This window comes from Benincasa hispida, chromosome 5 (genome assembly GCF_009727055.1).
Source record: "Benincasa hispida cultivar B227 chromosome 5, ASM972705v1, whole genome shotgun sequence".
Lineage (NCBI taxonomy): Eukaryota > Viridiplantae > Streptophyta > Magnoliopsida > Cucurbitales > Cucurbitaceae > Benincasa > Benincasa hispida.
Window position 1 is genome coordinate 20,946,726 of NC_052353.1, and position 24,907 is coordinate 20,971,632.

Below are 24,907 nucleotides of genomic sequence, written 5' to 3' on the forward strand. Positions count from 1 at the left end.
GGGCTACCCTAGATTATTTTAGTATGGAATAGTTAGTTTTAACAGTAAACGGTCGTTATAAATAAAAAATGACTATTTTGTGGTCTAGTCTTTATGCAAACTCATTGCATAAGATGCCCCCACTCACATGTCTCTACATGAACGATCTGTGAATCACATAAGTTGTATTACCTATATAAAATGAGCCGCGTCCAATGGTGTTACCAGGATGAAATATCCAATTTCATCCATATACTTATAGACCATGTAGGTTATATACTATTAACTTGATCCTATTTATGTCACTATATAGTTAACGTATTCAACTATAGCCATGGATATGTATATTGGATTTTCATAATAAAATGCAATATCAATAACTTTATCAAATAAGATACTCGATAATATTTTATTGATAAATAGAATGTTTAACACGAAATTTACGAACTGCAGGTTCTAGGACATTCCCAACAACATAAGCATGTAGTCCTGTTTCTCGAAGATACTTGAGGATGTTCTTGACAGCTGTCTAGTGACCCTGTCCTGGATTAGATTGATGTCTACTGACTATCGCCACAGCGTCAAGTCTAGTACATAACATCACATACATCAAACTCCCCATGATAGATGCATAGGGGACCCGTCTCATTTCCTCAACCTCTTGAGGTGTCTTAGGACACTGTTCCTTAGACAATGTAACTCCATGCCTGAAAGGAAATAGGCCACTCTTGAAGTTCTGCATCGAGTACTTGATCAACATATTGTCAATGTACGATGCCTGAGTCAGTGCTAGCATTTTGTTCTTTCTATCTTGAAAGATCTGAATCCCAAGAACAAACTGAGCCCTCCCAAATATTTCATTTGGAACTGGGTTGCTAGTCAGTTCTTAACTGAAGTCCATAAGCCTATTGTTGGGGTTGATGCCCTAAATCTCGTAGGTCCTATAGTTTGTAAACACCTATATGAACAAACTATTTGTGATGTAATAATATGAGATATTTTATTCACTACAGTCTATGAAATATGAGATATTTTAGTTGCATTAAACACAAATCAATAAACTAAGATCCTTAGATATCGTTGTAATTTAAACATGTATGTGGAGACATACAAGTGGATCATGGATTAAGTGATAACCTAAATGGTCTTTAGTATATGGATAAAGAAGGGAAACCTTATCCTGGTGACACTACGGATATGGCCCACTTTGTAGATGTTACAAGTGTTGTAAAGTACTACAAATGATCTGATCCTGGTCATTCATGTGGAGACATGCGAGTGGGGTATCCTATACAAAGGAGTTTGTATAAGACTAGACCATGAAATGTTTAGTCTCGTTATATAACGCCATTCATGATAGAGACTTTTATTTCACTAGGATGACCATAGGTAACATGAGGGCGGTCCTTTGATTTGCATAGGTGTGAGTGGCCAAATCTCTGAATCAAACCTACCACCTTGGGAATTCGTCTGATTGAGGAGCTGGGAACTCAGCTACACAAGACAGAATTCACTGCTTCCCTGAAACAAAGGTAAGTAGATAAATTGCTCCCTTAAGTGCTGATTTTGGGGCTTGAACAATGTGGCACCACACTTTCTCATGGCCCAAGCGTTCACTCATAGTGGGACTATGATGTATTGTTCTTTAGAGAAATCAGTGGTACTTAAGGAGTTAGATGTAATTACAGGGGCAAAAAGGTAAATTGGTCCAATTGTACTTAAGAGTGATTTGTGAAGGGTCATCGTACTATTGATTGGTTATATCTGATTGACACAGAAATATATCTGAAGTGCGAAGAGTGTAACTATCGGTCTTTAGTGGAGTGCTCAACAGTTAACGAATAGTGGATATCGTGATTAAAGAATTTAGTAAATTATTCACATACTGTTGGAGCTTCAAGCTACAGGTTCATAAGGTTTCCTTGGTAGCTCAATGGATTCATGTTGAGAATAAGTTTTTGGGTTAGTTTGAAGTGTTCAAATTAACAAGAGGGAATTTGATTATATATGATATAACTAAATTGATTCAATTATATGTGATATAATCGATTTGATGTATTAGATATATTAATGGGAAGAATTAATATTAAATGTTATAAAGGAGAAAAAGAACTATGNTGAAGTGTTCAAATTAACAAGAGGGAATTTGATTATATATGATATAATTAAATTAATTAAATTATATGTGATATAATTTGATGTATTAGATATATTAATTGGAGAAATTAATATAAATATGATTTATATTAAATGCTATAAAGGAGAAAAAAATATGGTTTAAATATTACATATGATGTGATATTAAAACTATAGGTTATAAATATAATATGATAAATTAATTATTATATTTATTTATAATAAAAAATTATGAGATAATTGTTTGTGGTTAGTTAATTTTTCTCCTTTAACCATTTGAGTGGGATGTTTATAATCAATTTTAATAACTGATGCATAAAAGTGAAAATCATTTCGATCGGGTGAAGAAAATAGTTATACGATAGCCTTTGAGAGAGTGAACGATTAAGAATCGAGGCATTGAGTTTGCTAGATGATAGTTCCTCGTTACCCAACGATCGAGTACTAAGTCTATACGATAGATTTTCTTATTCTCTCACTTACTTGATCTTTACTCGATCATATAGTTCAACCTTCCCTTTATCAAATCCACACAGAGCCCACACATCTTATATTCTCACATCGAGAATACCAAGGTAGCCTCTTGGTAGTATCAAGTTTGCTGTTCGAGGGTCAAGGATCAAGTGTTGCTCGATTGGATTCAAGAATCTGACAATTCGTGTTATTCACTGGTTTTTCATTGTGTTCATGCATTTGATCGAGTTTACTCGAAAGTTTGATTGGTGTTGATTGAGGGAATACTCGAAGGATGGTTCTTCAAAGGTATGTCACTCGATTCCTTTTGTTTTTAACTTAAAAGCATGTTGTAATTTACTCGATGATGCATAACTATTGAAAATTGATGTAACATTGATAAATCTACTTGTGAGCTAATAGAAATTGAAGTTGAAATTGTAATTAACCTATTTCTATTTCATACTTGGCTTTGCATTTTCATTAATTGCTAATGATCTTCCACTTTTAGTAAAGGAGTTGTTTGTCGAATGGAATTAACCATTATCGTCATGTATATGGCTTTTCCTTTTCATTAATTACTAATGATCTTCCATTTTAGTAAATGAGCAATCTGTTGAATGGAATTAACCATTATCTTCATATGTATTAATTTGTTGTACAAATTTTGTCCACTGCAAAGAGCAATCACAAGCAAGCACTGATGATATTTTCCAAACTATTTCTATGGGATACCACTACTCTCATTTAACTCTTTTAAAAGCACTTTAAGATAAAAATTTTGTTTTCTTCCACTTGTTGGTTTAATTATATGAAAGATATGTGAAAAATAAGATGGTTTGATATAAAATTAGTTGAATGAACCCATGTCCACTAACTTAGGTTCTGACTGAAGGACCCGTGTGCTAACCTAAGCATGCTTGCTAGTTAAGTTAAATGTAATCTTTTAAGAGGTCGTACAAATCTCTAACTCAAAATACAGTTGGGTTTGTTGGGATTGATGCCCTAACGTCTCGTGTCCTGTAGTTTGTAAACAGTTTGTACGAATGCTTGTGTTGTATAATATATGATATTTACTTCACATCTTGATTTTACTTAGTTGTATGTTTTATTTGCTTTACCACAAACCAATAAACATAAAATCCATGGTTATCTGTATATAACTTAAGCATGTATGTCGTGACATACAAGTGGATCATGTCTTGAGTGATAACCAAAATGGTCTGTTGTATATGGATATAGGAGGGAAACCTTATCCTGGTAATGCTATGGATACAGCCCGCTTTATGGAATGGTCACAAGTGTTGTGATTTGTCACAGATGGTCTGATCCTGATCATTCATGTAGGGGACATGTGAGCGAGGCGTCCTATACAAAGAGTTTGTATAAGATCTGACCACGAAATGTTAACGTCTCGTTATATAACACCATTCATGACAAAGACTTCACTTCACTAGGATGACCATAAGTAACATGACCTCAATCCTGAATGAGTTTTGAACTCTTGCCATTGAGGGCGGTCCTTTGATTTGTATAGGTGTGAGTGGCTAGGTCGCCAATTCAAACCTACCATTTTGGGGATTCGTCTGATTTGGGAGCTAGGAACTCAGCTACACAAGATGGAATTCACTCCTTCTCCGAAGCAGAGGTAAGTAGATAGATAGCTTCTTTAAGGGCTGATTCCAAGGCTTGAACGATGTGGCGCCACACATCTTCTCTTGGCCAGAGAGGTGTTCACACATAGTTGGACTATGTTGTATTGTTCATTGGAGGAATCAATGGTACTTAAGGAGTGAGATGTAACTATAGGGGCAAAACGGTAAATTGGTCCAGCTGTACTTACGAGCATCTATGAAGGGTCATAGTATTCATGATTGGTTATATCCAATGGACATATAAATATATCTGTGGTAAGAATGGTTCAGCTGTTGGTCTTTAGTGGAATGTCTGACAGTTAACAGATGGTAGATCTCATGGCTAGAGAGTTTAGTTAGCTATTCACGGACTGTTGGAGCTTCGAGCCACAGGTCCATTAGGTCCCCTGGGTAGCTTGGATAAAGTCGAGAATCAGTGTTTGTGTCAGTTTGAAATGTTCAAATTGACAAGAGGGAGTTCGATTATATATGATATAATTGAACTGGTAAATTATATATGATATAATTGACTAAATTTATGAGATGCATTAATTTTTGAGAAAATTAGATATAAATATGATTTATATAAAGTGGAGGAGAAATTACTATAGTAGATATGTGATATCAAACTATAGGGTAAGAATATAATATGATTATATTCAGTAATTATTAAATTGGTTAATTATATGATTATTGGCCGAAAATCTCTCCTCGGCCGTGCATTAGTGGGAGAATCTGAAGTTGGTTATTGTAACCAAAGAATAAAATGAAAATTTGTTTCATTGTGCAAAATGTTCGAAAATTCACAATCGTTGTAAAAACGTAACGATTGCCTTGTTTGAGAGCCTATGCGATAGTTGCTCATTGTCTAAACAATCGCATATTAGTGCCTAAATGATCACACCCCCGTCCCTAAATGATTGCTTAGTTTTCTAAACGATCGCATACCGTGCCACGTTTTCTAAACGATCGTCTACCATTTATTAAACGATCGCTTAGTAAAACTTACACGATTGTGTAGCTTCTTCTACACGATTTGTCTTTTCTCCGACTTCTATCAAATTCACCAAAGACCACACTTTGGATTCTCACTCCGAGAATACCAAGGGCTCCAATTGGTGGTGTCGTCCCCGCTGCTTTTTTGTTCATGATTGTTTATGTTGCTGCCGTTCATGTAGATGATCGTGCTGTCGTAGCTGACCGTTTTGTTAGGCGATAGAGTTCGCATAGAAGGTATTCCACTGCTTCTGAGTTCAACGTTTGAAGAGGGTATTCAACTGGTATGAGAACTCTTTCCCTTGTATTTTTATTATTCGAATCATGCTGTTAATTAGTTTTAATTTGCATAACTGCTTATTGGAATGTATGTGTTGTATTTCAGTCATGATGAAATCGAAAATATCTGAATGCGCTCATGGATGCTCTTCATTAAGAGTTCGTTTAGGGTTGATACCCTAAATCTTGTGGTCATGTAGTTTGTACTCATATTATACAAACAATTTATTTATCTAATAAAATAAGAAGTATTTTTTTCGACATTTAGTTGCATTAACCCAGAAGAACCAATAAACTAAGATCCAAGGTTATCAATTGTAACTTAAACATGTATGTGGAGACATACATGTGGATTGAACTTAAGTGAACCTATACTGTCTGTAGTAGATGGATAAGGCTGAATACCTTATTCTAGTGACACTACGAATACGGCCTGCTTTGTAAATGTTGTAATTATTGTAAAGTGCTACAAATGATTTGATCTTAGTGATTCATGTGGAGACATGTGAGCAGGAGTATTCTATACAAAGAATTTGTATAAGACTGAACCACAAAACGAATAATCTCTTTATATAACACCGTTACTAGAAGAGATTTACATTTTACCTAGATAACCATAGGTGACTTGACCTGAATCCTAAGTGAGTTGCGAACTCCTGGCTATGAAAGTCATCCGGTGATCTGCATGATTGAGAGTGGCCAGTTTCCCTAACTCAATATGCTTACCATTTTTGGGATCTGTTTGATTGGAGAGTTGGGAGTGCAACTACACAAGAAAAAATTCACTCCTTTCCTAGTGTTAAGGTAAGTAGAGAAATTGCTCCCTTAAGGGCTGATTCTAGGGCTTGAACAATATGGGGCCACACCCTCTTCTGGCCGAGAGGAGTTCAATTATAGTTGGACTATAAATTATTGTTCATTAGAGGGATTAGTGGTACTTAAGGAGTTGGATGTAACTATATAAGCAAAACGGTAATTTTTGTCCAATTTTACTTACGAGCAATTTGTGAAGAGTTAATGCACCGTCGATTGGTCAAATCTAATGGACATACAAATATATTTTTAGTGCGAAGAGTGCAACTTTAGTGGAGTGACCGACAGTTAATGAAAGTTGGTTAATTTAATAAAGAGTTCAATCTATAGGTTCGTACGGTCCCCTTGTTAGCTTTATTGGGATTAATGAGAATCAAATTAATTTTGGATTAATTGAATTGTTCAAATTAATAGAGAGAATTAATTATATAAGAAATAGTTAATATAATAATCAAGTGTATAACATCATTTAAAAAAATTGCAAATATAGACAAGTCTATCACTGATGCGTTGTAAATGTGATGCGATTATGGTGTATGTTTTCGGTGATGAGTTATGTGTTGCACATGTAAGTTTTCCTAGTAAAACCCAAGTATAAATCTCACTAGTTTTCCTGGTAAGTCTAGGGTCGAACACAGGGACTACTGAGTTACTATGCGACAGTAAAATTGATTCCTTTGCGGTGGCAAAAACAAATAAGTTGGTTGGTATTTTGTTTAAGTAAAAAAAATCCTATGCGACGGATTCGAGTAAAGAGTTGATGAATCAAGAATTACAATGAGTATGCGATGAACGGGTTGAGAAGGGATTTAGCTAACACTTCCTAAGATTGCGTTCATGTTATGCGATCATGCTACACACACACAACAACATGTCATCTCTCAATGTAAATGCCACAGTTCCTTTTTCTAGGACGCATGTGATGTATACGATAATGTCGATAGGACTTATGTCTAAGCCTCTATTCTTGTCTATGTGATGATGAATGATGCATACATACACAAGGTGACCACATACTATCATATCCTATTTCTAGGGTGCATGCGATGCGTAATAGCAAACAAAACTTATGTCTAAGTTTCTATCTCTTGCTTATGTGGTTCTAATCTCTCTCTCAAACTTAGATTCTAATCTGACTTTCTCAAGTCTAGATTTTTTTCTTTAGACTACTCTCTCAAGTATCTCTAAAGGGTGAATGACACATACATAAGACAAGATGATTGCATAAAATGAAAATCTTAGGTCATGCTAGCTAAGTACTTCTCAACCCATTCGAAAATTTAGCTACTCATGTGAAATATGGAGAGATTGAACATATGTTGAGATGAGAATTCCATTTTCTATAAATAATGTGCAGAATACAAAACAACAATGGGATGTAGGGACAGAAAGCCTGGTAGCAATATCTTACTTCCCGTGACTTTTTACACTGTCTTTTATGCATGGAATTATGTGGTGGAAATATAGATGATATGCGTTGATGGATTTGCGTTATGCACACAAGTTTTCCCAGCGAAATTCAAGTGTAAATTCCTCTGAGTTTCCTGGTAAGTCCAGGGTCGAACACAGGGACTTGTGAAAATAGTTTGCATTGGTGATTTTTATGAAGACTTACGGTAGCCAGTTAAATAAATAAATCGTTGGGTTTGTTGTTTACGTTGATGAAAAATAAATAACAAATGCTACGGAGTTTGAAAAGAGTTTGTAAACGAGAGATGCGATGAATATGCTGTGAACGGGTTGAGAAGGGTTTGACTAACACTCCCTAGGATGCGTTCATGTTTTGTTATCGTTCAATATGCATACAATAGTAAACCACCTCTCGACGTGAATGCTACGGCTTCTAATACTAGAATGCATGCAATGTATGTGCAAAGGTGTCTATAGGGCCTACACATAAACCTCTAATTCTTGTCTATGCGATGATACACAAACAAAGCGACCACATATCATCATACGTATTCCTAGGATGCTTGTGATGCAAGTTGACAACAGAGCTTATTTCTAAGTCCCTATCTCTTGTTTATGCAAGCCTAATCTTGCTCTTTCGAGTCCAGATTCTAACTTAGCTCTCTCGAAACATTAGGTTCTTTCTTTAGACTCTCTCTCGAGTAACTCTAAAGGGTATTTTGCACAGCATAAAACAAGATAATCGCAAGCAATAAACTTCCTAGGTCATGTTAGCTTAGTTCTTCTCAACCCAATCAACTAGCTTAGCTACTTATGCGTATTAGGAAAGTGAGCAGATGTAGAAATAGAACTTCCATTAAATAGATATGAAGATGAAGTACAAAATAACAATGCAAGTTTAATAAAGAGCCTGGTAGCAATTTCTTGTTGCCAGGCATTTACACTGTTCTACTTGTGCTCTAAAGATAATCTTGCTCTCGTGAGAGTTGGCCCGCTCTCTACTATTACGCCCCAAGGTTCTCTCTCGAGTTGCCCTGGGTGATCTCCGACGCCACCACTCTTCTCTTGCTCCGCCTTAAAATGGAAAGGAAATTATGAACAGAAGCAACTAGTTAACTTGTCAACCAATCAACCCCTTCTCTGAAGAATGCCCTTGGTATTTATAGAGCATCCATGATGAAAGGCGGCTTCTCTCTTCTGGTTGTACAGATGGGACAACTTTAATTCTTGACTGATGCGCTAGATAATTGTCACTGATAAAGCTGAATGTACCTTGGGACTGTTATCGGCTGTCAACTTAATTTGGATCTGACTGTCATAAGCTTTCTGTCCCATCATTCTTAATTATCCTTTCACCCGGATGCGTCCACCATGTTGCCCTGACCAAGTTGCGGTGATCCTTCTCGGGCGATTGTTTACAAGCATGATCAACGCAAAACCTTGCGGTGAAGTTACGCTTGACCAGTGAATTCCTATGATCACAATATTTGCATTGCGTTAATGTATATTCTGCACAAAAATATAAAGATCAACTGTTCTAATGCGTTGGACGCATTCAACCACAATATTATAGAATTTATGCTTAATGGACGCAATTTAACATATTTCATCAACGCAATCCAACATTGTTTAAGAACTTAGCACTATGATAATGTGCATTTCTGCTCGTTATCACTTTTCACTCCAACTCTGCCCAGAAGAATATCCTTGCTTTCACAAGTGTCGGCCCTCTCTCCTTTTGTAGCACTTCCCAGCAGTCTTTCGAGTTGTCCAAGAATGATCTCTCGGCGTCTTCTTCTCATTGCTCGTCTCTGTCTTCCAAGTATAAGAATAACTATGAACAGACTAACGACTATCTATTTCTGTATATGATCATCTTGTTAACTGCCGAACTTGTTAACCTGGTGGCCTTCGATATTTATAGAGCTCAAGGTGGAGAAGCTTTTCTCTTTAATGATTGCAATTATGGGCGATCATTAAATCTTCTGCTCTGATGCGCCGACTAGTGGTCACCGAAAGTTGAGTGTACTTACTATAGTGTGTCATTAATGGCTTGTCAACTAAATTTGGATTTGACCGTCATCAGCTTCCCATCCCATCATGATTTATTATGCTTTCACCTTGATGTATCGTGAGCACATACGATCACATAACTTTGCGATCGAAGTCTTTCAATGCGCGTGGACACTCAATTCCTTGGATCACAATTTTACTTGCGACAACACATTTTTCTTACATAAAACAAGTAAATTAACTACTTTTATGCGATGGGCACATGCGATCACAATTTTCTCAGTTTAACGCTTTTGGACATGATTTTGTATATTTTTATCGTCACATTCCCTCATTGTTTTACTTGTTTACGCTGTAATAACGTGCATTTCTACCTGTTATCAATCAGCGATAGACTTCTATCATTGATAGACTCTTACCAATGATATGGGTTATCACTGATAGACTCCTACCAATAATATGGTTTATCACTGATAGACTATTTAAATTTGGCCATATTTGAATTTTTTTATATGTTATATTAGATAACATATGGTTTTAATATATATATATATAAATACATATATTAAATCAATTAATTAATTTATTTTTAATTAAATTAATTATGGGAAAGAGAAGTTTTAAGTGATAAAATTTGACTAAGGGTTGAAGCCTACAAACACCATGCACTAGTGTGGAGCATGTGTCCAAGACACCAAGTAGCAAGGTGTTATGCGTGGCAAAGACCCATGGTGGATGCAAAGTGTTGGCTAAGGCATTTGAGGTTAAGTGTGGAGTGGTCGAGCCTCTCTAGGCATGGATGGGAGCCATGCTATGCATTGATAAGCTTTGCTATGTGTTGATGGTGTGCTATGCGTTGATAAGCTTTACCATCCGTTGATGGTGTGCTATGCATTGATGTTGAAGGGTGAAGGCATGTGGCGAAGCTTGATCATGTGCCAAGGCCATATGAGGTTAGCTGGTCACATTAGGAGGCCATGCAACAAGACCATGTGATGGCTAGCTCATTTGAGGTTAGATGGTCACATTAGGAGGCCATGCAACAAGACCATGTGATGGCTAGATCATTTGAGGTCAGAAAGGGCTTCACAGGTGCATATGGCAAGGTTGGCTAGGCGTAGAGTTGGTGTTGTGGGTGGTATGAGATGGAAAGGATGCAATGGTCATGGTCCTAGTTGAATGCATGCACCAAGGGTGAGCCATGCTAGGAGAAGAGTATGCGGCCAAGTAAGGGCTTGTGATGACTTGAGGTTAGTGTGGCACAAGAAGGGTGATGCGATGGTCAATCCATGTGATCATGTAAGCATGCGACCATGTAGTTGGAAGGATGCAATGACAAGTGGAAACTTGGAGAGCAAGGCTGTGTTGCTAACTCATTTGGATATGTGGCTAATTAAGGGATGTCTTAGGCTTTAAACAAGGTGTAGTGGATGCATAAGAAAGCATGAAAATTTGCAAGCTAGAGGTGTCAAGTTAGGAAGAGGTTTGGACGCCTATAAATAGGGCATGTTAGGGCGTTCATCTCTTAAGAACCACTCGTGCCATTTAAGTAAAATCAGTGTGAGAGTGCTCAGAAGTGAGTGTAGAAGAAGGCCCCAGGCTGCCGTTTTAATTGGAGTCTGAAGAAGAACAAATTTGCATTGCAAGCTAGGGGGCTCAACTGATTGCATAGCCCATATGTCTGTCGCTGTGCCTGTATGCACGTGCCTAGTATCCATGCTACCTAACCTTGTCGAGCGTCCTCGCCAAGCGCTTGTGCGTGCCATCATCAGACGCACATCTAGACGGATGCCTGACAGCATGCATGACCCCATCGAAACACACGTTTGCACGCATCTCACCACCCAGCCCTGTGCGGAATCGACTAAGTGCATGCCCAGACGCCAAGTGCTGCCTTTGTACGAGGTCTGCCGCCCAGCAGTGCCATCCATTTGTACGCACTAACATGCCCACCTTGCAGTCCAACACCCGTCAATTTGCCAAAATTACCTCCAAAGGCTGGTTTTTGAATGTTAGGCCTATTTTGCTTATTTTAAAGAGGGTAAGCTAGTTATTTCTATTTTTAAGGTTATTCTGAAATAATTTGGAATTATTGAAAGAGTTATAAATAATTTGGGATTTCTTTGAAAATAGGAGAAATTCAAGGAAACAGGGCCATGAGTTGTCTAAAGGAATTCCCGAGAAAGTAATTAGGAGGAGCTGTGAGTGACTTTAAATCCTTTAAATATTTTGCAAATATTTTATGAAATATTTAGTAATCTAAGTTTACTGAAAGCTATTTATGATAACTAGTTTCCAATAGTTTTCCAAAATAACGTATCTCTTAAATGTAATGTTATGTGTTGATCTAGAATGCTAATAAGTATGTTTAAGTTATGAACTTCAATGGTCCTGAGTATGCGTTAGGATTGAATCCCCTAATGAAACTAAGTCTTGGTAAAGGTGAGAATATTCCTTAGAAAGTATGAGTAGCTCAGTACTGAAGGACTAAGATGTGAAGGTACTGGAGTTAAGCCCTAGATATGAATTCTGATTACAGGATCCAGACTATGTGAACGTAGGACAGGTAAGCCCTAGGAAACCATGAGAGAGATTAGGTAAGTTGATGGACAAAGGTGACACACCTTAACCTAGGTTAGTATAGGGTAAAGTGATGGAAAAAGGCGACACACCTTAACCTAGAGTAGTAGGAGAGTTGGACAATAGGGCTCCTTCCCTCAGCTAGGTAGTAATGTTGTTAAGTAAGGTAGAGAGTGGACAAGAGGGTTCACTCTCAGGTAAGAGGCTAAGTATAGGTATTGGGAATTGAGCAAAAGAGCCACTCTTAATTGAAAAACAGTTCGACCAAATATAGATAGGATGTGTTATGTTAATTTTTATGGTTGCCTAAGTTATGTTTTCAATTAAGCTTTCATTTTTATTATTAGTTTAATGTATGATACATGTGTTTTCAAAGTTAATCACTCACTGGTCTTTTAGCTCATGGTTTTCAAAATGTTTCCCCCCAAGTAGCGGTCATTACCTAAAAGAAAACTTTGCTTTTGCAGTACCACTCAAAAACTCGAGTTAAAAAAGTGCTGAATCCTGGTCTTGAACAAACGGGGTCCAACCCTCTCGTGATAGAGAGGACATGATTCATAAGTGATATTATGAATCAGCATTAGAGGGTCAGTGGGAGCTAAGGAACAATATACATTTACAGGGGTAAAACGGTAATTTTGACCTAACTGTAAATACGAACGACTTGTGAAGGATCGATTTACTGATTATAGTTAACATGGATAAAAATACACCTACAGTGAGGAGAGTGCAACTATCGAGCTATAGTGGTGTGTCTTGATAGTTAACGAATATTAATTAATTTGGTTTAAAGAGTTTAACCAATTGATTAGAAATCATTGGAGCTCATGATCTGTAGGTCCATTAGGTCCCTCTACTAGCTCATAAATTTGAATAATAAATTGAGTATTGATTGGATGAACTTTAAATTTAGGGTTAGAATTTGAAATGTTCAAATTTGATTTTAGGGTTTTCAATTGATTGTATACGATGCAAGTAAAACATTTAATTTAGTTAAAATTAAATGAAATTGGAGAATCAATTAATATTTAAATCATGATTTAAATGTTAATTATATGAAATTGAATCATATTGATGAAATTGGTGTAAAACTAATTTTTAAATAAAATAGTTTTGTTTAAATAAAAAATCAATTTAAAAGAAATTGATTTGAGTAAGTGGATTTTTCCCAAAAATTGGGAAAATCCACTAACCACATTTGGGTGGTTAATCACCAAATCCATTTTTTATCTTCAATTAATTCTAAGTAGGAGCCGCCCTACATGAAACCCTCTTTTATTGCATGAATTCAGTCTATAAAATGAAGTTTCATGCATGGAATTGAGAGAGTATGCTGAGAATTTTACCTGAGTTGCTACAAAACTAAAAACCCTACTAAAAACACCCAAGTTCATCCTCAGTTTAGCTTAATTTGAGTGTTTCCACCACACTTTCGTTCTTGAGCATAGTTGAGAAGATCTTGTTAGTGGTCTACTTGAACAATCAAGCTCAAACTTGTGAAAATTCTGCTTAATTCGTGGAAGAGATCTTCAAAGGTAATGTTTGGTTCAAACCTTCTTATGAATATATCATGAGTAACATGTTTAAAACTCAAATTAAATGTAGCTAGAGTGCTTATGGATTTTGAATTCTTCCGTTGCATGTTATATTTCTCCTTCAATTGGTAGCATGACATGATTTAAGCACTTAACTATTGTTAATTTGAGTTTGATGGGTGAATTTCTAAATATGTTTGAGTTTATGACTGATATGGTTTAGATTACTCGTTGATTTCCGAGCTAAATTTTTAATTGGCTATTGATTGATGAACTTATATGTATTTTCTAAAGTTTGTAATCTATTTGGAGTCATTAGAGTCTGAATTAGGCTGTAATTTGAAGTTTGAAGCAAGCAAGGTCGAGCAGCAAAAACTGAACTGAGGCTTCTGCGTAGGAGCATCGCGACCTTGTTCATCGAGTGTTGCAATGCCACGGGCTCACTGTTGAACAACATTGCAATGCTGGGATGTAGCGACATGATACTATTTATCCTAGTGTAAATTTGTTCGTGCACCACCAGGCCAGTTTGCGGGTTGAAGAGTTCGGTTCGACCGGTTCTTCTTTGAACTGGTCCAATTCAAGCCGTTTGGGTCCGATTCAGGTGGTTCGGGTTGGCTCGACCGGTTCTTCCCATTTTGAAGTTGTTTTATTATACAATTTAGTAATAATTTAGTATTTTTTTTAATGCCAAATTTTAACCATATTAGTATTATTTAATTATTTTATGCACGTGATGTATATTATTTTGAATTAAAACATGTTTGAGCATATTGTATGCCATTTAGATTTAAAATCCCACCATAGGTAAACATGTTACATGCCTTATTGTATGTTATAATTAGTTATAATATATAGTATGCATGTTTTATGGTTTGTTAAAAATTGATGTAATTGTTATATTGATTTTGAATGCCTTTGAAGCATGTTAGTTTGGTAAAACATGTTTATTTTATAAGTTTGTTATAAAATGAAATTAGACTTTAAAATCCATAACAAAGATAAACAACATGCTCACTTAGGATAACAACTAGTTTTAATAGTTGAATTAGATTGTTACCTTATAAAATTTGGTTACAAACTCAAATCGGTTCATAAACTTGTCTAAGGCTTGGGGTACTTAAGTTGATGGTTTACGTAACATCTTCTACCTGGGGATTATGACCGAAATGTTGAGCGTTGTTAACTGATTTCATAAACTTGCGTGAGTAGTGTGAGGTTTAAAACTAGTTTAAACACTTAGACATCATAGGTTAGTATCCAAATATATAAATGTTATACTTAGATAAAAATCACATAGACTTAGGTTTTTTAAAGATTAGCCATTTTAACCTAAGTAAATAAACACCCAAACATTCATAACACTTAGTGGGAGATTAGCAATATATTCGATGCCCTCACGCCCCCAAGAGTTCACACCGTGAGATCTATGCTCGGCTTCGTGTCATTTTTACCACGATTACTCCATTCGAAAAGTGTTTACATAGGTCAATAACAAGGGAATAGGGGGAAGTAGTTCATAGTAAGCGGATGAAGGAATGTGTCACATTTCTACATCTCCTCCATTAGTTTGAACTGTGAGATTTCTATGTAGCACTCCGTGAGATTTATGCTCGGCTTCGTGTAATTTTTACCACGATTACTCCATTCGAAAAGTGTTTACTGTCATAACAAGGTGAATGGGGAAGTAGTTCATAGTAAGCGGATGAAGGAAATGTGTCAACATTATCCTACGATCTCCTCCATTAGTTTGAACTGTGAGATTCTATGTAGCACTTGTTGTCGGTTTTAGGTGGCACTAGCTAGTTGTTAACCACAATGATCCCTACGGAGGGTTGTAACATAGATTCGGAACAACCCAAGCTTCAGAAATGAATAGGATTTTATAGTTCTATCTGGATATTGTTTCCCTCGGAGCATATTCATACTGTTCTATAAGATCTGAAATTGGCGGTCACACTTACAAGATTACTAATTGTTTTTTATGATAAATAAATGAACTATAGGAATAAAGGGTATTATGATTTGTTAGGATTGTCTTGCTTCAATGAAAGTTTTTTTTTCTACTCCACGTAGCAATAATTCTGAATCACTGAAGTATCGTTGCAAAATAAATAAAGAAAAATAGGTACTTTATTTCTTTGTTAAAATTGGATTTAGATGCTTAAATTTAATAGAATTTGTTCAATTTTTTCAGCAATGTCTAATTCAATTATACAATTGCTCACTTCTGATAAGTTTAATGGAGAAAAGATTTCAAACTGGAAATCCAACATAAATACGATATTAGTTGTGGATGATCAGAGGTTTGTGTTAACAGAGGAATATCCTCCGTTCCCAGTACAAATACGAATAGAATATCGAGACATCTATGTTCGGTGGTTAGAGCTAACAAAAAGCTGGGGTTTATATCTTAGCAAGTATATCTAATGTACTTAATAAGAAACATGAAGTAATGCCCACTGCCTGAGTACAATGGCGTCGCTCCAGGAGATGTTTGAGCAATTCGTCATCCTGTTCGACATGAAGCCATTTAATATTTTTATAGTATACGCATGAAAGATGGTACCAATGTCAGAGAACATGTTCTCGATATGATGGTCCACTTTAATATTGTTGAGGCTCATGGGCGACAATAGATGAAACTAGTCAAGTCCGTATGATATTAGAATCTCTTTTGAAGAGTTATCTACCTTTCCGGACCAATGCTGTTATGAATAAAATTTCTTACAATTTGACAACACTGTTGAACGAACTACAAACTTATCATATGATGAAACTTAAAGAAAGTGAAGTAAATGTTATTTCACGACCTAAAAAGTTTCTCAAGAGTTCTTTGTCTGGAACAAAACCCGCTGATAAAAGAAACATGTCTAGTGGGAAAGTTTCTCACGACCTAGAAAAGTTTCTCAAGTTTCTCAAGACGTTCCCTCATCTTCAAAAGATAAAATTGTACTAATGAAGAAGAAGGGTAAAGGGAATAAGAATCCCACTGCAAAGAAAAATAAAATAAAGCTCCCAAAGAGAAATGTTTTCATGCGGAGAGGATGGGCACTGGAAACCCAACTGCACAAAGTATTTAGCTGAATAAAAAGCAGAAAAGGCGAACCAAGGTAAATCAGATTTACTAATAGTTGAAACATGTCTAGTGGAGAATACTCACTTAACCTGGATATTATATTTGGGCGCCACTAATCATGTTTGCACTTTTCTACAGGAAACTAATTATTGGAAACAACTTTCTGAACAAGAAATGACTTTCAAGATAGGAACGGGAGAAGTAATTAAATGTATGTTATGTACCTAAGATGAAAAGAAATAATCTCCATTTCCTATTTGCTAGAAAACATGTACAAAATATCTTTTGAATTTAATGAAGTGTTTGTTTTTCAAGAGGTGTTCATATTTGTTCTGCAAGACTTGAAAATAACTTGTACATAGTAAAACCAACTGAAGCAAAGGCCATTCTAAATATAGAGATGTTTAAAATGGCTAGACTCAAAATAAAAGACGAAAAATTTCTCCTAAAACCTATCTTTGGCACCTTAGACTTGGTCACATTAATCTCAATAGGATTGAGAGATTGGTTAAAAACGGTCATATAAGTAAGTTAGAAGATAGTTCTTTACCTCCACGTGAATCATGTCTTGAGGGAAAAATGATGAAAAGATCTTTTTCTAAAAAAGGTCTTCGTGCCAAAGAATCTCTAGAACTTATACATTCAGACCAATTAGTTTTCTTTCTATAAGTCTCTGTAACTTCGAGTTTGGGTTGTTTAAAGTTGGGACAGGAGTTTGTAAATTAATTTGTTTGAACATTAAATTTGGTTATAATAAAATAAGATTTGAGTTAAGTTGTTCACTTAGTTTTAAAGGTTGTTAGGTAAACAGGTCGAGGTGAGCAATAAGTATTACAAAAGGGTGGTATTTGTTGTCTTCATACCTCCTTCCGAGTGAAAGAGGTAGATCTGGGAGGAGGTATGACATTAATACTAATGAAATATTAATAAAAACTAATTTATTTATTATTTCTTTAATTCTTTTAAATTACTTAATAGACATTTAACAGCAATGAATGAAAAAGAGTGAGTATACTCACCTCAAATTAAGAATAGAAACATTAATCTTAAAACTTAAAACGCAAACAAAACACAAATACTCAAACTTGTGGCCAAATGAAAATTAAAATCACAACTCAATAGTAAAATTGTAATATTATAAAGTTTAGGAGGAAAAAAAAAAAAAACAGATACTAGACGACTCAAACTTAGGACTATAATGTTATTTCCCAAAATATTATGACACGTTAACTCACAAGATAAGCTTGCTCAAATATTGTGGAGTACCCCGTTGACTTGAGAAATTGTCCCAACATTTCGTTTGGATCAATTTTTGAATTTTTACTGTGCATAATGTCAAGATAACTATAGAAAAAAGAATCAAGATTACTGTCTAATTTTTTACTTTGAAATACGAGGTTTAATTTTTTGACGAGAAATTATTTGAGGAGGCTGCGACAATAATATGGTCGATAATAGTTTTACACCACTAAATTTAAGAGAAAGATATTGCAAAAATAGTTTAAATTTGTCGGGGAGGGAATCATGCAGATTTTTGATTCTCTCATCCAACGTTTAATAAGAGGCAATCGCATTATAGAAACCTAATTGAATAATTTGTTGTCATTGGCAATACTTACTTGATAACATCATCCTTAAATTTGAAAATTTCTCGAATCATATTCCAAAAAGGAGGATTGAACATGTTCTTCTTTTGTGCAAATAAACTTGAAAAATATTTCGGGTTCCCCATTCATGGCAGCCTCCCTTGTCTAAACTTGTTGAGAATGACACATTTGATGCGTCTATTTCAACTCCCAAATTTTCAAAAAAGTTCCATCCTATTTGGAGATGTTACCCATTCATATTTTGATATTTAACCAAAATCAGTATATGTATTTCTTCCCTAAAATAAGATTTAATCTACTTTAAAAAATTATGACATTTAATATCAAAGGCATGTAAAAAAATTTTATTCATTGATTTTTTCCAAAAAAAAAAAAATATTCGTTGGTAGTAGAATAAAGATGGATGGTTAACCATACCAACATGAGCAAAACATAAATAACTATTGAAATATTCATCTTTCGTGTATTTATTCATTTGATTGGAATATNTATATATATATTGTCTATTTGTTTTAAAGAAATATCGTCTATTTTATTATTGGTTAAAAGATTGACATCCTAATAATAATAATAATTAAAAAAATGAATCTTCTACCGTCCAAAATCTAAGGTGATTAAATTATGGATGGATACGAATTGGTTCTCTTAACCTCATAACTACTCAGTTATTACAAGAAATGACCAAAGATACTACAGAAAAATCAACAAGAATTGTTGATCAAGCTTTTGCGACATTCAAAACTCCTCTCTTTCACTATTTAGGAGAAAAACTAAAAACAGAAAGAATGATCTGGGAAGACCAATGAGTAGTATTTTATTATAAACATAAGTTTTTATTTTTAAAACCTTTTGTAAAACAATTTTCAATGTGTCAATTGAAGAATATTGAAATATCAAATTAGGTTCCAAAACATGAGTAGACATGATCGATCACAAATTTTCTTTCAAATATATCTAGAAGTAAAATCCACATAAACCACATACAAGTTCCGAAAACCATATCAATCCCATACCCTAAACCTTAGTTAAGGTAGAGCAAATTCAATACACCCAACGTCGAAGACCTTAGTTGAAGTAGACTAAACCCACTACAATCAACATCGATAATTTTCATACGTGCACGCGTAAGTTCTAGGTTTTTTTGGATATCTTCTCATGTCATTAAGTATTGGAAGTCATGGATTTCTCATATACCTTCTATTTGTCCTTGAGTATCAAGAATCCTTATTACAGGGTACACAGTTTAAAAACTATATTTTGCAACTCAGTGGTTTGAAATCTATTTTCATCAAAATCACCATGAATATGATTTTCTAAACCAAATCCAAATATTTAAAACCAAACCATTATTTCTATAGAAAATATTTAGAAACAGTAAATAAGTTCTGATATAAAACATGCTTACACACAAGCCATAGAAAAAAATATATTTATCTAAATCAAGAGCTCAAACTAATAGAAAACCAATGATTCCTAATTAATTCCAAGGAAATCACATAAAAAGATCATGCCAGGTTTCGAAATCATACTTATAATACCATATGTAATATATTCACCAAAATATTTGAAAATAAACCACTCACAATCACTGGCAAAGATTCTCTATCTCCGAGCCTTCTTAGTCTCTACTTGGATCCCTAACTCCTCCAACTTCTAACTTGTCCTGAATTTATCCAAGATTAGCTTAGAGTGCAAAATGTATTCCATTTAAGGCTAGAATATTCTTAAATTACATACTTGGCTCTTAATTTTACTTACCAACTCCAATGGGTGCGAAACTAGGCTTTTGTCAACGAACAACGACAGTGGACGTAGGATAGACTTCTTCAACAGGTGGTTTAGCAAGTTGGACGCATAGTCAATGGCTGACGACTGATGACAGGCAAAAATGCACGTCATCTTAGTTCTTTTATTTAGAATTATGAAGGCTGTTAAGTAGAATATGCGGCAATTATGTTAGGAATTCATGAGAAAATGAGTTTGCGGCGTTCAGCATTGAGAATCTTGGCTAACCCATTATTATGCATTATTATGCGTTCAATTGTCTATTTTTGTAGCTAACGTAGAAAGTGGACGCAAATGCGGAAGCCGGGCTACCACATAGACGATCGCATGCGGATAAACTCTCCATCGCAAAGGCGAACGCATACGATCAATGCATGGGTGTTGCGGTGATTAGCCGCATGTGTCCATTGCATAGGAGTTGCGATCGTCAAGCGATTGCGATCATCATGTAGAGTTGCGGTAATTAAGCAAATGCAATCACTGCACGATTGTAGCTACACGATAACGCATAATAGAGGGATCAACGCAAGGTTGGTGGAATAAACGCATCAACGCATATCTCGGAAAAATCAAAAGATGATGTTGACATTTCACCTACCACGCTGTTAGCAGCAGAGATTTAGAAAACGACTAACGCGCTGCGAATGTCAGAATTAGAGCAGTCCATAAATGCTGTCGGCGATCCAAGCTCTATAAATAGAAGTCACTGAGCAGAATTTCAACTCATCCAAGGTTTTCGCCTGAGGTTTTCCTTAGGGCGGATCCTTGTGATCCAGATGAACGCGTTAGAAGAAAAGCTTGAGAGTTCTTCATCTCCTTCATCCATTCCGAGTGACGATCGGAGCCTTCGACTGAAGCTAGATCTTGAGAGAGTCAGTTCTACCGCCCATCCATGGCACCACCGGCAGCCTTGACACACATCCACTAGGAACTAGACATTGTTTCTAGTTGGTCCTTTCATTTTCTCTTCTTTTCTTATATTATATTGTATTACATTTTGGGATTAAGGAATTAATACATTATGTGTTCAATGCATTTCTATGTTTCCTTCGATTCCACCTCCATCTTTCTTTGCTTAGCATGCTTAACTTTCATTGCATCACTTAGTGAGATTGCTAGAGTATCGCATACTTAGTCATGTGGATTAGAGGTATGAAGCATGTAGCAAACCATCGAGAGGTGTGCATTGCGTGAGTGTGTGAGAAAACCTTATTTTCTTAGTGCGAAGAATGTAGCAACGCTTGCGGCAACGCTTGTCTATAGGCGGACGTAACGCTTGTCTATGAGTAAAGTCAGCAACAACCAACTGCTCGGGAAGGTAAGTGGTTGGATGCATCAAGCAAGGTAAGCTATTGTTCACTAGAGATAGGAATAATCTTGCGTTAGCCAAGTTCATGTAGTTACCTTGTCTTATGAGCGCATCATTCATCATTTAGGCATACTTGGAAGAGTAGTCTAAAATCCAAATCTAAGACTCGAGAGAGCAGATTGGAATGCATAAGCAAGAATGGGGAACTTAGGAATAAGCTCCGTTTGCTATCACATAGCGTATGTACCCTACGGAGAGGATATTGCATGCGTCCAAGAAGTAGGATATGGTGGCTGTATACAGTCATCTCGACCCTTTTGCATACACATCGCATACGTCATAGATTTAGACTCTAGTGTGTGTAGCATGATTGCAAGCTTGCGTTGGCTGAGGTTGCCCTTGCAGTCACTCTTAAGGGTTGCGATGAAGACATCTTCACATTTTATCTATTTTCCCATTCATTTATTTCATGTCAGCAGTTGTCGTGTCTCTACCTCTCATTCATACTTCTCATTGCGTTGTCTATTAGTTAGGAGTATGAGTAGTGTTAGCTTATACCCCTCCATCATTCTTTTGTTCAACCATCGCATACACATTACCACATACGTCTAGTTACAAGTCCTTAAGTTCGATCTCGGATCACTCGAGAAACTTGCGTTCAAGTTATACTTGGCGTGAGTGCAAGAAAACTTGTAACAGGAACGCATGGTCATTGCATACATTCGTTAACGCATAGTTTCATTCCAATGCATGACCACCGACGCATGATAATCAACGTGTACTTTAAGAACATGCATCACATATTGCGTTCATTTAATTTTAGTTATTAAGTCCTTGATGATTTGGTAATCTAAATTTTCGTCATCAAGTTTTTGGCGTCGTTGCTGGGGACTTCGACAATTCAGTGTGCTAACGGTAATTTTTTTTTATTTCTTTGCAGCTCTCAATCTCTGGAAAATTACGATCTGGAGATTGAGAGGACGTTCCGATGAAGATTGAGAGACAGTCGCCAACAACAACAACAGATAAAGACGACATGGCAGAGTAGCCTGGAAATGGAGCACCAAATGAAAATAATGTCATGGCGAATCCAATCCTACCGGCAAACAATCGTATAGGCTTATTCGGGACTATACATCGCCAAACCTCTACGATTTCTCTAGGAATCATGAGGCCTGCCCTTATGGATCTTAATTCGAAATGAAACCAGTGATGCTACAGATGATCCAGACCGCTGGACAGTTTGGAGGATGGTGTGGCGAGGATCCGCATGCCCACCTCCGGAGCTTCATAGAAATTTGCAACACTTTTGTGTTCCCGAATATCTCTACTGAAGAAGTTCGACTAACTTTGTTTCCATTTTCTCTGTGTGATCAGGCACGAAAATGGGCGTATTCTCTCGAACTGAGGGAGATCACTTCATGGGAACAAGTTGTAGAGAAGTTTATGAAGATATATTTCCCATCCACTGAGAACGCCAGTAGAAGGAAATTAATAACTAATTTTGAACAAGACATGGACGAATCGCTCAGCGATGCCTGGGCGAAGTTTAAGAGGCTGGTAAGGGACTGTCCATACAACGGATTACCAGACTGCTTGCAAATGGAGATCTTTTATCACAGATTAAATCCCGCTTCGCAGACTGCTACCAATACAGCAACCATTGATGGTCTGCTAGATAAAACGTATGATGAGGCTAAGAACATCCTGGATCGCATCTCTAAAAACCACGAGGACTGGAGAGAGAGCGATTAGAGATTGAGAATAAAGGATAATGACGCAAATAATGGTGCTATTGCTTCACTTCAGAGTCAGATGACTGCAATGATGAACTTAATACAGGGAATCGCAATCAACAACCCAACATCGCATAGTGGGCAACTGAATGCAATCAATCAGACTGCAGCAAGGTGTGCGACTTGCGGTAAAGGACACGCTATGGAGGAATGCCCGCAAAACCCACAGTCTATTTATTTTGAGAAGAATAATCCATTCTCTAACACCTATAACCCTGGGTGGAGAAACTACCCCAAATTTGCGTTGAAAAACCAGCAGCAAAATTTCCAATCTGTGGCGCAAAAAGGAGAGCCACCCAGATTTTCCTGCGAAATAATGGTCAGCCAAGTAATCAAGCCAGCAGTTCGCAACCGCCACAATCTTCCTTCTTGGAAAGTTTGTTGAAGCAATATATCAAGAAGAACGAAACTGTGCTTCAAAACTAAGTGACATCTATCTTCAACCTGGAAATACAGATGGGCCAGATTGCGAACGAACTCAAGAACAGATCGCAAGGGGCCTTCTTGAGTTCAACAGAACTCCTAGGAAACCCAGGGGGAACAGGTAAAGAGCAATGTCAAGTCGTGACATTGCAGAGTGGAAAGACTGTGGTAGGGGAGAAGAAGGAGCCTAGCCGGACTGCTTTAATTGCGCTGGAACAAGAGATTGCGATGACTCGAGAAGAAGAAGAAGAAAAAGAAACGATAGAGCTAGAGATCGTGTCCACCTCAGAGCCAAGAGAACAGGGGACCGTGAGAGTACAGTTGCCACCTTTCCCACAGAGACTCAGAAAGAAGAAGAATGACGAGGTATAGTACCAGTGCTTCATGACTATGTTAAAACAATTGCATATTAATATTCCTTTCACTGAAGCGATTGAGGAGATGCCTGCCTATGCCATGTTTCTGAAGGATATGATCTGTCTCTTATACACATCTAGATGTGTATAAGAGACAGATTGTACATTGGGCAAGTGCTATAAGATCTTGGAGCCAGCATTAACCTGATGCCTCTGTCAATTTTCAAGCAGCTGAATGTGGGGCAACTTGCGCCCACGACCGTGATTCTCCAACTAGCAAATAGATCTCTGGTGCATCCAGAGGGGAGGGTGAAGAACGTGCTGGTTACAATCGACAAATTTATATTACTAGCCAACTTCATCGTCTTAAATTACGAAGCCGACAAGGATGTGCCCATCATCCTGGGGCGATCATTTTTATCAATAGGTCGTACTTAGATTGATGTGCACAAAGGAGAGATCCCCTTGATCATGAATGGACAGAAGCTCAAGTTCGACATCATCCGTGCCATGAAGTATCTTGACGAAGAAGACCTGAATGAATCTGATGACGACCAGAGTTTGGATGAAGAAGAGAAGCCTGAAAAAGAAAGCGGAGATGAGGATACGAGTGCATCCATTGTTGTGTAATGCGATCATAGAAAAAAAAACAAGGAAGGTGAGATGATCGCAACCTAAGAAGAAGAGCCAATAGTAAATGAAGAAAGAAAAACAATGCAACCGT